The following is a 13,482-nucleotide window of genomic DNA, read 5'->3' on the forward strand; positions in this document are numbered from 1 at the left end:
TGGTAACCTTTTGTGTCAGCCTTCATTTTGCTGGGTCAATGAGTGGTTCAACCAACATGGATTAAGTTGACTTCCTAGCAGGAAAGCAGTCTTCAGACTGTAAGAATAATTATGGTCAGCGTCATCCTGTCATGTCAACCACTAAACTCTAGGGGCATGTTTTTAAAGTGTGAGCCTGCTATCTACATCAGAATCACATGGTGTGTTTCCTAACGCAAATCGGCCTCAATAGCACTTGATGTGCACGCATGCACATACACTCAGGGGACCCCTATAAATCTAATGTTTTTGAACCATTGCTTTTGTAGATATTATCAGTTTTAAAATATAGGTGGGCAATATTTATATAGGCAATTTTTCTTCCATATCTACCTTTATGTCAGTTAAGGTGAAATGCACACATGTGGCAGCAATGATCCTTAATTCAATGGCCTCTGTAGGGATTCAAACTAAAAGGCTTGTGATTTCCCAGAAATCCAAACTACAATAGCAAAATTTTCATACTTAAAAGTAATAATAATAATGTCTTTCCAAATACTGGGCCTATCAAATACATATCAGTAGATAAAAAATCACCTTGAACAATTCTGAAAAAAAGAAGTGCCTTTTTCACCCATATTTCTTTTTATAGTTTCATGAAACCATACTCCTCCATTTAGATTGATTTTTAAAGACTCAAATGGCCTTTCTATCTTTTTAGAACTGTATTGTAGAGGCATGCCATCATAACACATAATCTGTGTAAAGCATGTAGCAGAGTGTTTGTCCTACAATGATGCTCAGAAAATGAGTCTGGTGTTTTGTTCCTTCCTCCCCTTCTCCTTCTTTCTCCTCTAGATGGCTCCAGAAATTCATATCAACTTTGTGGTAACCACCTTTCTGATTCATGATTTCCAGTTTAAGCCACAGGCAGTCTATTCATCCTATTTATAACATTGGAGGTAATTACAGGTACCATTTGGTTCTTAATTAAAAGCATCTTCTTTGCCTGACTTAGTCCTTCATGTAAACTTGGAGGTGTATGCTTCCTACTGAGCTCCTGCTCTCAACATGGCCAATGGAGAAAGAGAAGACGATAAATGTAGGGAATCTATGGAAAGTGTATAGATCCCACTTCCTTTTTGTCTCATATGGGGAAAAAGTAATATCTATGTTTTCTTTTTGAGAAAATGAAAAAGTTATATCTTCTCATCAGTGTGATTGCAGAGTTTTGAAGATTTTAGCTAGATTAAGGACATCTTCACTTTTCTCTTGTGTTGACATTATAGCTGCTCTTGGATCAGTTACCCAGAATCTTCTAATTGAGCAGGTCCATTACAAGGCTTGAGAGAGAGCATTACATATTACCTTTAACTTTCATTTATGTAATCATATGTAATCACACAAGAGCTCCTCAAGAGGCACAGGGAGGCCATTTTTCTTTGCTGGGACAATCCCTGCTCAGTTTGCTTAAGATCTTACATTTCATTCTCTTCACTGTTATTATACAGATTCTTGTGAAAGTTACCATTTATTTTTAGGGATCATTTGGAAGTGTTTCTGGATGACAATTTTAAGTGCAGAATTTAGGTCACTGGAAGAATGCTATCTATACAGCTATATATCTATATTTATTTTATAAATAATTTTAACACCATTCTTGCTACTCCTTTACAATTGTCTTAATTTTCTAGAGCAGAGTTATGCAGATTACAGATCCTGAAGCACATCCATCTCTTTCACATGCTACTTTTGCTCTTCATGATCTCTAATTTATGTATTGGAAAATCCTATTAAACCAGACTTGACCAGGCAAACAATAGTAATTTGCTTTTTCTGTTGATTGCAAATGTGGCTTCTGAGTTACCTGAGTACTAATAGTTTCTTTTCTTCAGTTTGAGTTGCACTGGGATTTTAAATAAAAAAAAGTCAATTTCCAGTGCCGTTTGTTTTGAAAAAAAAAAAAAAAAGTGAAACAAAAAAAAGGGAAGTTGGGAATCTCTGAGGTCTTTACACTCTGAGTTTGAATTTACAGTTTGTGAGGAGTAGGAACTTTTACATTCATTTAGAAACGAAGTTAACATCAATGAAGGAATTAAAGAAACACAATGGAAGAGACCCGGAACAGGAGGAGAATTCTGATTTAGATGTCAACTTTGCACTGAGCTAATTTGGGGTTCTAGATTTTTACTAGAAGCCAACTAGTTCATGATTTCCAATTTAAGCCACTAACAAAGGTGTAAAATCATTTACAAAGCTCATGATTTGGGTGTGGGGCTGGAGAGGCTGATGTTCAGAGAATATGGTATGGCTAAATAGCAGGGGTTCTTTGAATTTCATATGCTTTAGGATGGTTACTTCTTTTTTTTTTTTTAAAGTAGGCTCCACACCCAGCATGGAGCCTGATGTGGGGCTTGAACTCACAACCCTGAGATCAAAACCTGAGATGAAATCAAAGGTGGGATGCTTAACCAACTGAGCCACCCAAGTGCCTCTATGATAGTTCCTTCTAAAGACCACTGTCCTTGAGGTCAATAATGAGTTGGTGGAAACTTGGGATGTCAATACCTTCTGGAAGGACTAAATCTATTTGTTACTTATGATTTATGCTCGATGGGAGCTGCTTAACAGGTCAACACTTGAGTGATGTCAGCCTCATGGAGCAGTAGTCTTGGGAAGGAGGGAGTGAATTGAGGAAAGACACATCGATCAGAAGAGGAAGGAAGAGGAGAAAGGAGGAGGATGAAGATACTATTTGAATAGAAAGTTTAAAAGTAATAATTATCTACTTGAATGACTTGAGAAATATTAGTAAGTACAGAAATCTATAACAGGTACTTTACACTAATAACTTTGATTATTTATTACTCCTCTTATCAAGATACTTCTGGTGACAGTCATGGGAGAATGTCATGACTCATAATGATCCTGATTTTTCAAAAAAGTATATTCAAAATCTTCTTGGCTTCTGTCCGATCCATTGTTTCTGTTTGTTTCTCTCTTGATTTTTGGTATAACTTCCATTTTTTGTTTGTTAACTAAATTCTGAAAACTCATGAAGTTTTAAATAAAATAAATAAGTAATAAAGTAAACCCTTATTTTTATTTCCCCACTGCCTTGTCTGGTGTCAGGCATACAGTTGGTTAGTTTTTGCAATTTTTGAATCATTTTGTTTTCAAAGATAAAATACAAAGATTTATTAGAGTACCACCTGTTTTACTATACACACAGTTGGAATGTCTTGGTTTTTCTCAGTGAGGACTTTGGGGTACATTGCTCTGTATATATGGTACTCTATACATGTCTTTCTCTCTTTACTGGGGGCTCTCTCTCCCATTACTCTATATCTCTTAAATCTCAGTCTGGACAGTGCTGCTCAGTGAATGCTAATGTCTAGAAGGTTAACTAAAGAATGAAGAAGACACGAAGAGCCCATGGGTTATCTCATTTGGCCCTTCCAGTGCCCTCTCTTTATTGTTGATACTGGGGGATGCTTATACTCAAGGGACCTGCTAGCAGCTGCCTGTGGTTCAGGTGTTCCTCTGTATTTTAAGTGAATTTTAATCCAGATGTTAAGACCATTCTCTAGAGTTCAGTGGTGCTAGGCTTACTGTATCTAACTCAGGAATATTCGCATGATAATAGATAATTTTGCTAGAGAGAGAGCTGGGAGTTGAATCCAGAGTATGTTTCTTCTGTTCCTGGCCAAACTGTTTTCCTAAAGTAGGAGAAATGTTGTATTGGGGATAAAGTGTCCTCTTAAGTGTTCTCACCTCTAGTAGGAAAAATTCAATTTCCCTGAAAGATATGTCACCACTTTTACCTTCCTGAGACTTTAATCTCTGTATTACAGTGGAAAAGGTGCTGAGGATCAAAGATGCAATACAAATTACTGGGTCACGTTTTGAACCCTACTTGTGTGGTCATCAGAACGTCTAGGAGCAGGAGGAGGCTGGCAGCAGATGGAGAGCTGTGGGAGTGTCGCAGGAACAGCAGGGAAGGCTGCTGAAATTATCTCAACAGAGAATGGTGATTTTGATACTGTGTTCTGCCACCAAGCACAGGTTATTAGCTGTAAAAAATCAATTTTCTTTGATAGTGTCTCTGTGTCTCTTACCTCTTTGAAATTTAGGCGATGACCAAAGTAACTTCAGACAGTATACTGCATAGCGCATTACGTGTTTGTTGCATTTAGTTGCTCTGGACATTATAAAATCAATAGATTATGATGCTGAAGCCAAATTTCAAAGTGTATACTGTATTTTTCCTATCTCCCTTGTAATTTCAATCAGATAAGGTTTTTTGTTTCTTGTCCAATGCCATTTGGTAAGCATTCAGTTTCTTGCAAAAAGCTAAATGTTCTATGTGGATATGCTTCAATCTAATCACAAAGTATTTATTTAGTTCACAATATGTGCCAGTACATAGAAGGTGCTGTGAAAGAAACAAACTTTGTATTAGACTCAGCGCTCTTTCTCTCTTACAGAATTTATTCCTGTATGTTAAAATTCTCTTGCTCCTTTTTCAGTTTTTGAGCTTATCCTTTTTATGATAAAATTAATATAACTACATTATCAACAAATTGGAAACAAGTGAATAACTATTATCCATAGAGTCATTACCCTAACAAAAAACTACTAGAACTATGTTTTCTTCCAGTCTTTTTTTCTGGGTATGTGGGTTTTCTTCTTTTTGCAGTGTACATGTACACTTATAGCTTCTTTACCTTTCACAATATAATGAACACTGTCCATTTTACTACAAAATCTTCACATTTTAATTGGGGAAGGTTAGGATACTTTGAAGAATAAATGAAAGACACTGTTTAAGTAGTCCCTTGTTTTTATAGCTTCAGCAGCAGCATGGGAAGGTAAAGTGAGCATGGGCTTTGCCCAGAAATTGGGCATGGGGACAGACTCAATTACATTTTTGCTCTGTGATCTCCTTTCTAAGCCTCAGTTTTTCTATCTGTAAAATCTGCCATGTATTTAGTAAATGTGTGATCTGGAAATGGTAGTTATTATCACTTAGGCTCTTTCCAGTTTTTGTCATTATAAATAGTGAAATGTGGATCATTTTTGCATGTATAACACTTCCAGATTTTATATTATTTTCTTTGGCTAGAACTCCAAAGTGGAATTTCTGGACTGATTTATTTAAGGATTTTTGACTTGCTTTTTCACATTGCTTCCCAAAAGAATTTGCTAATTTAAATCATACTATCAATGTTTGAGAAAATCTCATCTCACTTTTTATTTTTCAGGTAAAACTGAAGGTCACCCATGTAAATTCCTGCTAATGCAAGTGGAATTTTTTTTTTTAAGATTTTATTTATTTATTCATGAGAGACACAGAGAGAGAGAGGCAGAGACACAGGCAAAGGGAGAAGTAGGCTCCATGCAGGGAGCCTGATGTGGGACTAAATCCTGGGTCTCCAGGATCATGCCCTGGGCTGAAGGCGGCGCTAAGCCGCTGAGCCACCTGGGCTTCCCACAAGTAAGATTTTTTATTGTAGTCTTCAACTTTCTCAATTGGGATTATTGTAGGTCTGTTCATTTACTAAAATACTTTCTATTTTTGTAAACTTTTATATTTTTTTAAATAGTCTACTTTTCTTATCCAGAACTTGCATAAAGCTTTATGTGCCTTATTGCTATTGAGAATATATACATGTTAGAATAACTATAGATTATATAATTGTAGATAATTATATGATATGATTATATAATATAATCTATATTTTTCATATTTGTTTAATATTCATATCTATTTTGTGTGCTTTTGTATCATCCTTCTTTTATAGTTAGAACCTCTAAACCAATATAAGTAGCAATAGAGATAATAGGCATCCTTGATTTATTTGATTATAAAAGGAATTTTTCTAGGATGATGTTTCCCAAACTGTTCTGAGGGGACTATGCTTTGAGAAAAGAAAAAAAAAAGTTGCAATCCATTAAGATTTGCAATTGGCAGTGTCCTATTAATGTTTTCAAGAAGTCCTAATAACAGAAATATGTCTAAACTTTATTCAACTCAGTATTTCCCACACTTATTTGGACAAGGAATCCTCATCCCCCATCCCTTATACCTTTTTTAGAACTGTGCATATTAACATATTAGAGAGTAGTATTTCTGAGTAACTCCCATTTGGGAGAAATCCTATAATTTACCCCATGAAATATAATGTTGGAATTAATTTGGAAAATATTTTGTTAATAATGTCAAGGAAGTGGCCATTTATTTTTCTGGAAAAATGTCATTAACAGGAATGAGTATTAAGTGTCTTTTAAGTATCTATTAAACAATTTAGTTTTTGTTATTTAGCCTACTAATAGGATCTAATAAAAAGTTCCTCAAGATTGAAACCTCTTTAAAATCCTGGCATAATAACTGCTTGGAATCGGTGGATTTTTTTTTCAGTACTCCTTGGATTCTCTTTGCTAGTGTTTTATAGTAACTAGAGATTTTGCATCTACAGTCTTAAGTGAAATTTGTGTATGATTTTTATTTTTGTGTTAATGTCATTAAATTTTGGTATCAAGGATATATATTCATTCCATTGAATGATGTGAATACTGTCTAATCTTTTCTCAATATAGTAACTGTTTATATTCAATATGGGAATCCTTTGCTTCTTGAATGTTTGAAATAATTCCCTGGTTAATGGCCTGAAACTTTTATGGGGATATTCTTTAATAACCATATCAGTAATTTCCCCAGTATTGCTCTTATCAGGTTTTCTTTTCATTGTTAGGTCAGTTTTGGTAATTTATATTTTTCATCCAGAAAACTGTCTATTTTGTTGGGATTGCCTAATTTATTTGCTTATAATTATTTATAGTATACTTTATAATTTTCAAATATTTTCTGTACTAGTTTTTTATGTATTCTTTTTACTAATTGTGCTGTTTCTGCCTTACTTTTTTAAGAGCTATGCTCAAATTTATTAGCTCTACTATTTTTCTTTTTTATTTTGAATTTACTATTATTATACTTTTCTGTTTTCTGAAGCCACTTGTATTTCTTTGCCTAAATTATTAATTTGATTATTTTTCCCCTTCTTTTCTATTTTTTAAACAATAAGAACACTTGACTATAAAATTGCCTGTGAGTTGATCTATGAATTCTATAAAATTTAGTGCATTTTATTACCATTTTGTTGTATCAAAATAAGATTTTGATATTACTTTCTGGTCTATTGGAGATCTCAGGAAAAATCCCCTAAATGGAAGTGAGATTTGTGACTGCCATTCATTTCCTTTTCTTTCTTTTCTTCACTGCTAGACTTAATAGGGCAAAGATGGCTGGTCATAAGCAGGCTATGCTAAAGTCACTGGGCCTGGGACACCTGGGTGGCTCAGCGGTTAAGCGTCTGCCTTCAGCCCAGGGTGTGATCCTGGAGTCCCAGGATGGAGTTCCATGTCAGGCTCCTGCATGAGCCTGCTTCTCCCTCTGCTTGTGTCTCTGCTTCTCTCTCTCTCTCTCTCTCTCTGTGTGTGTCTCTCATGAATAAATAAATAAAATCTTAAAAAAAAAAAAAAGAAATCACTGTGCCTCATGTAAAAGTTTGACTCCTTACCTGCTCGGAGAGAGAAAAACAGCTACGACCTTCAAAGTGTCTGTTTAAAGCCACTTTAAATTTATTTAACAAATATTGATAAATCAATTACTATGTGTCAAGCATCACTTTAAGCATTTTGTGAGTATTAATCTAATTAATTTTGTAACAGTTTTGTGCTATAGGTACTACTCACCCTTTCACAGATGAGAAAAGTAAGGCGCAGAGAGGTCTGTGAGTCAGGACGTGGACCCACTGGGTCTGGCTCCAGAGGCTGCAGTCTGAACAATTAAGTAAAACTGCTCTTTTCTTTTGAAATTCTGCCCACCTATTCCTTTGATACAAATATCTCCCTAAATAAGTTAGAGAAAAACATCTCACTTTGTACCCTGCTTAAGATTTTTTTAAAATGATTTTATTTATTTATTCATGAGAGAAACACAGAGAGAGAGAGAGAAGCAGAGGGAGAAGCAGGCTCCCTGTAGGGAGCCCAACGTGGGACTTGATCCTGGGTCTCCAGGATCACACCCTGGGCTAAAGGCAGACGCTTATCCACTGAGCCACCCAGGGATTTTCCTGCTTAAGATTTTTAAAAAGGTTATACCTGCATAGACTTCAATACTTGTCCCAGGAAACTAATAAAAAGGGTGAAGGGAATCAGAATATGCCAGCCCAAAATATGGATCTTGGATATTTTAAGCAGAAGGAATTTGAGAAACAATTCCTTGCAAAGCAATAAGGACTCCTTGACCTCCTGCTTCTCCCCTGAAGCAGATCACAAGACCCTCTGGTGAGAGGTGCCCTCTCTATAAGGGGAAGAAAAGAGGTCCTTTATCTCAGGAGACTGAGGGATCCTGGGAGGAATCACAAGCAACAATCCTTGCTAATTTCCCCCAGTTTAATACCCTTAGCTCATACCCTTTGTCCTAGCATGTTTTCCCAAGACTTGCCATTCTTCATCAAGCCTAGTTGAAAAAGGCTCAGACTTAACCCTTTTATCAAGTCTTCATTTCCTTATGATGGCTCCCATGTCACTGAAAACTTATATTAAATACCTTTCTGTGCTTTTCTCATGTTAATCTGTCTTGTCAGTTTAATTTTTAGGTACAGCCAGGGACCCTAGGAGGGTAGAGGGAAAGTTTTCTTTCCTTTATAGAGGTCAGAACACATCTGTCTTATTCTACTCCTTGCTGGAATGACCCGCAAAGCCTGATCACTTCCCTCCCAGTGGTAGTCGCAGGCTAGACAAAACCCTGCATCCACACTAATTGCCACGTCAGTCTTAACAGCTGCAGGATCCCAAATGTTCAGGTCATTGAAGCCCCCACCATTGGCAGGTGGCTGCAAGCAAGATGACCTATACTGAGACTATCATTTGCACTACCTTATGTAGGGAATAAAAGGAGAGGAAACACAGATTGGTCTCTATTCTTGGGATTCTAAAGTTGCTGTCTCAGATGGATCAAAAGAATGAAAGCAAGCAGTGGTTCTTTTGAACAAGTGGCCCCAAGTGTGGAGATCTGACAATAGGAAACACTTAACTGCCTCAGGAGGAACACAGGAACCTTGCTTCTGACCACAGATCACTCTGTGCAGGGTGTCCCAGTGAGCAATTACCTCCTGGCAAGCCAACATCTACAATTCAGGGTCTGTCTTCCATATTGTAAATGGGGTTTTGAGGTTTATGTTTAAAGGGCTGCTTGTTTTCTCTGACCATGATATCAAAGTATATAGAGAACATCTCATCAGTCTTTTCATTGTTCTTCAGTTTCAGCTCCTCTGGGGGAAATAATTTATTTCAATAATGTGCTGCTTAGTAAACCACACAGTCCCCTTAGCAAATTTTACTTGTGCCTTAGAGTGTATATTTTACTTAAGAACATGCCACATATAGCCTTCAACTTCTATAATGAACACACAGAAAATTACCTTTACTTACATAGAGTTCCTCCTTGACCCAGTTGTAAGATTTTTCTATTTTCTTCCCTGTGAATGGAGTTTTAATTTAAAAATATCATTGCTTTTGGTTTTAGTGTGTTGTGGTTAGAAATATGTTCTACTTTTATCTGTGTTTCCACGCATGTACCTTTTGTTTTTAGTGTCAATATTTTATTTAATAAACACATAGAGCTTTTTTAATGAATGGGGCATTGATACTAGCATCAACTATACTCAATATCAACTATATATAACATAACAAATGTTAGCTGTGTCAAATTTAGCTACTGAAGTTCTGCATCAATTGCTAACTGTATGGTATGTTAATTGTATGATATGTCTTTGTTAATTCTATTGCTGATTGTATGATATGATCATACAGTGAAGATTTAGAGCATATAGCCTTATCTTTTCCCAAAACAATTACAAGTTTTAGTAGGCCATTTGTTTAATTTCAGGATTTACCTAACAATAGTGTCACCTACTTGCAAATCAGCTCTAACATATGGAAGCTCATATTTTATAGTAGATGCATCATATATTAATTGTAAATCATGTCATAGCTCTTGAGACTTTTTTGTATCATCTTAAATATTTTAAGTCATAGAGAACCATTCATCCATTTCAGCCATTGAACTATTTCACTTGCATTCCTGGTTCTTCATGACACCTAATTTCTGAACTACAACATTTTTTATAATAGACTAGAATGGGCAAATTATTGTCCTATGATTCTTCTGGCCAAGGATGACTAGTAACATAGTTCCAGAGACACTTGAGTGCCATGTCCCTAGAACAGAGGTTCTCAGACTTCAGCAAGCATTAGATTCACCTAGAGGGCTTGTTAAAACAATGATTGGTAGGCTCTACTCCCAGAGTTTCTGGCCTAACAGATCAGCACAGTGCCTGAGAATTTGTATTTCTCACAAATTGCTGGGTGATTTTTTAAAAAAATATTTTATCTATTTATTCATGAGAGACACACAAAGAGAGGCAAAGACATAGGCAGAGGGAGAAGCAAGCTTCCTGCTGGGAGCCTGATGTGGGCCTCAGCCCCAAGGACCATAGGATCGTGACCTGAGCCGAAGACAGATGCTCAACCATTGTGTCACCCTGGGGTCCCTGCTGGGTGATTTTGATGCCGTTGGTCCAGTCTGTACTTCGAGAACCACTACTCTAGAATTACATAAGACATGTACAGAACCTTTGCTCCAATATCACCTAAAGGGATACTGTCAAACTTGACAAGTCCCACATTTCAATCCACTGGTCTTGATCGTAAGTCTGAAAAATCTATTCTTCTCCAATAATAAGTGCTTCTCAGAGTCCATCTTCCCAGCTTTCAGGCTGGCTTAGTCTTAATCTGGGGGGTTATCATTCTCAGACTTGGAAGCACAATTGTGTACAGCCAGCGCTTTGGCATGCTTTATTCCTGTGGCAGGTATCATTTAAAATACACAGACTCTTGCTCTCTCAAGCACCTGAAAAGAACTTTTCTATACTTTGATCTCTTTTCTTGCTTACAAGAGTGAGATAGACAAGAGGAATGCAGAAATGGTGCAGCAAAGATGGATGCTCCTAGAAGCCAAACAGAACGAGTAAGAGCGTTTAGGGCTGTCCAGGCTTTTGCTGAATTCCTTTGAATCTCTATTGCCTCCAGGTGAGCACATTTTTTTGATGCTCAGATTATATATGTTTTTCCTAGACTAGACAAGGAAGAAGAATTAAGATTCCTTTTAGGGTCTTTTTGCTTCATTCCATACCAATCGTAACATTTCTTGAACTTCATGGAGAATTCGGAAGAGTTCCTCATAGTGATCGATTCTGTGTCATCCATAAATAATGTTACAAAGAGGGACTTTCAGGTTATCTGACTAAGACCATCTTTAAACATGTTTAGGAACAGATATTCCAATCTAGATAGCCTGTTTTAGTGTTCATTCATCTTTATATTGATGACGTTCTTCTCTTGAATTTGTACAAATCCTTAAAATATCAGCCCCCCCTTTTTTTTCTGATTCCATTTTTCTGTCCAGGTAGGAATCAGGTTAGATGTCTCATCATGGTAACAAAATTAAATTATACTTTTAAAGGCAAAACAAATTGGGATTCTTTAATTTTTAAAATGGGTCTAGCCCTTAATCCTGTTCATGCTTTTTTTTAGTCTCTATCATCTCCTTAAATATTTGTAAGCTTAAAATTTTTTTTTGGTGGTAATAACATGTTTTCTTGCTTGCTATGTGTCAGGCAATGTCCTAAGCATTTCACATGTCATTACATGCTTTACCAAATTAGTAGATATGCATTATGAAAACCTCATGGGTTTCTAAAATAATTAATCATTTTGCATAAAGATTCAGACATTTCTCTCAAGCGAACAGAAATAATTTTTCCTGGTCATTATTTCTTGTTTTCCTATCTTGTAAAGGTTCTCTGGAAATTGATTTTTGATTTGCACCAGTTGTTTTAATATTCTAGTGTTTTCCAATTCTGTCAGTATTAGTAGCTTCGATGAATACTGCAATTTTCTCTGGCATTCAGGGAAGCTCAATATGCTAATTAAAAGATGCTGATCAGGAGATGTTAAAATTTCTTTTAGGATCTCAGTTAAATATAACACAGAGATTTCTGACAGAAAAGAAATGGGTGATAACAAATATAGAAGCAGGTGGCAGAAACTGTTTAAAAGATTGCTAGATGTCACTCTGGAAGAGTAAGCAAAATAAGAACACTCTCTGAACAGAAAACGTTAACCCTTGATAGTGATTAAAATCTTTGTGCCTAACCTAGAAGTTTGTTCATTCTTTTAGCCATTCAAGCAACAATCATGAGCAGTCCTTTACTGTGCATGTGGCCCTATACTGAGGTTAGGCTACAACTACAAAGTCCTGGTCCTTGTCCTTGAGGGAGAAGCTCCCAAAGGGCAGGATGCTATATGCAACGCTCACCTCACCCATACATTCCACTTGTAGGCTCTTAAAATGCTAGAAAAGGACATTTGCACTTGGGATATTGTAATTAAGAACAAAAGAGAAATGTCTTCAGGGGAAAATACTTTTTCTCAAGGGGCTCACGATAGAAGAGGGTGTAGGATTTAGTTGGTGGTGGAGAGGAGTGACTGTTGGTGCAAAACGTGGATTTAAGAAGTTCTGTCTCATGCCTTAGGAGGCTAAGAAAGGGCCCCTCCCCCAATCTGCAGCAGGTCCAGGGATGAGAGCTAAGTGAGTGACCCCATCCTAAGGGAGGGGGCAACATCTGGTCCTGGGGGTTTTGGGGACTTGGGTCAGGTGGTGTCTGTTATCTGAACTGGACAGATAATGCTCATCAGGAGCTGAGACTATCACACTCTTTCCATGTGCAAATAAGGTGCTGCTGCTTTCTCTTAGGAAATGCTGCTTTCTCTTAAGAAAACCTCTTTCTACATCATTTTCTTAATATACTTGGTGGAATTATTCTGAAAGATGGAATTTGACAGGTGAAGCAATAACCTCATCCTCTCTCACATAACACAACTCCAGATCTGCCACAGACAACCCTGGCAATAGGATCATATAAATATCTGGTAAATTACCATGATGCTTTCAGTTATGATACCATTAAACTTTGAGTAGGAATTCCGTAAACAACTTCATTGCTCTGTATAACACAACATAATATAAAATAACACAGCATAACATAATATTCCTGTTAAATACTTGTCAATAAATGATAGCAAGACTAAAAGAAAAAAAAACATTATTTTCTCAGCCATCTCAAAGTATAAGATTTGAGCATTATCAATATCATTTAATCTTAGGCATAGTATGTTTAAGGTCTCCCATTATGTCTCCCTCTCTTTGCAATTCCTCTTCTGACCACACTTGATTGAATGTTATTCATACTATTAGGAGTAACCTCATACTATCTGCCTCTAATGCACTGGGCATTGTGTATATATTATCTCTAATACACAGAAACTACCAGCATAGATACTATTATCTCTCCTTTACACTGAACTCAGATTTGT

At 36.4% G+C, this 13,482-nt stretch overlaps 1 long non-coding RNA gene across 1 annotated transcript in view; it reads left to right on the forward strand.

Moving 5' to 3' along the window:
- The window catches only part of LOC112658612 (uncharacterized), a 29,859-nt gene that overhangs the window by 8,921 nt on the left and 7,456 nt on the right, over positions 1 to 13,482 (forward strand). Inside the window, exons 2-3 of the long non-coding RNA XR_003135826.3 lie at positions 838 to 2,790; positions 3,834 to 4,044. This is a non-coding gene — a long non-coding RNA (uncharacterized LOC112658612). The remainder of the gene's footprint in view (positions 1 to 837; positions 2,791 to 3,833; positions 4,045 to 13,482) is intronic.

This window comes from Canis lupus, chromosome 12 (assembly GCF_003254725.2).
Source record: "Canis lupus dingo isolate Sandy chromosome 12, ASM325472v2, whole genome shotgun sequence".
NCBI lineage: Eukaryota > Metazoa > Chordata > Mammalia > Carnivora > Canidae > Canis > Canis lupus.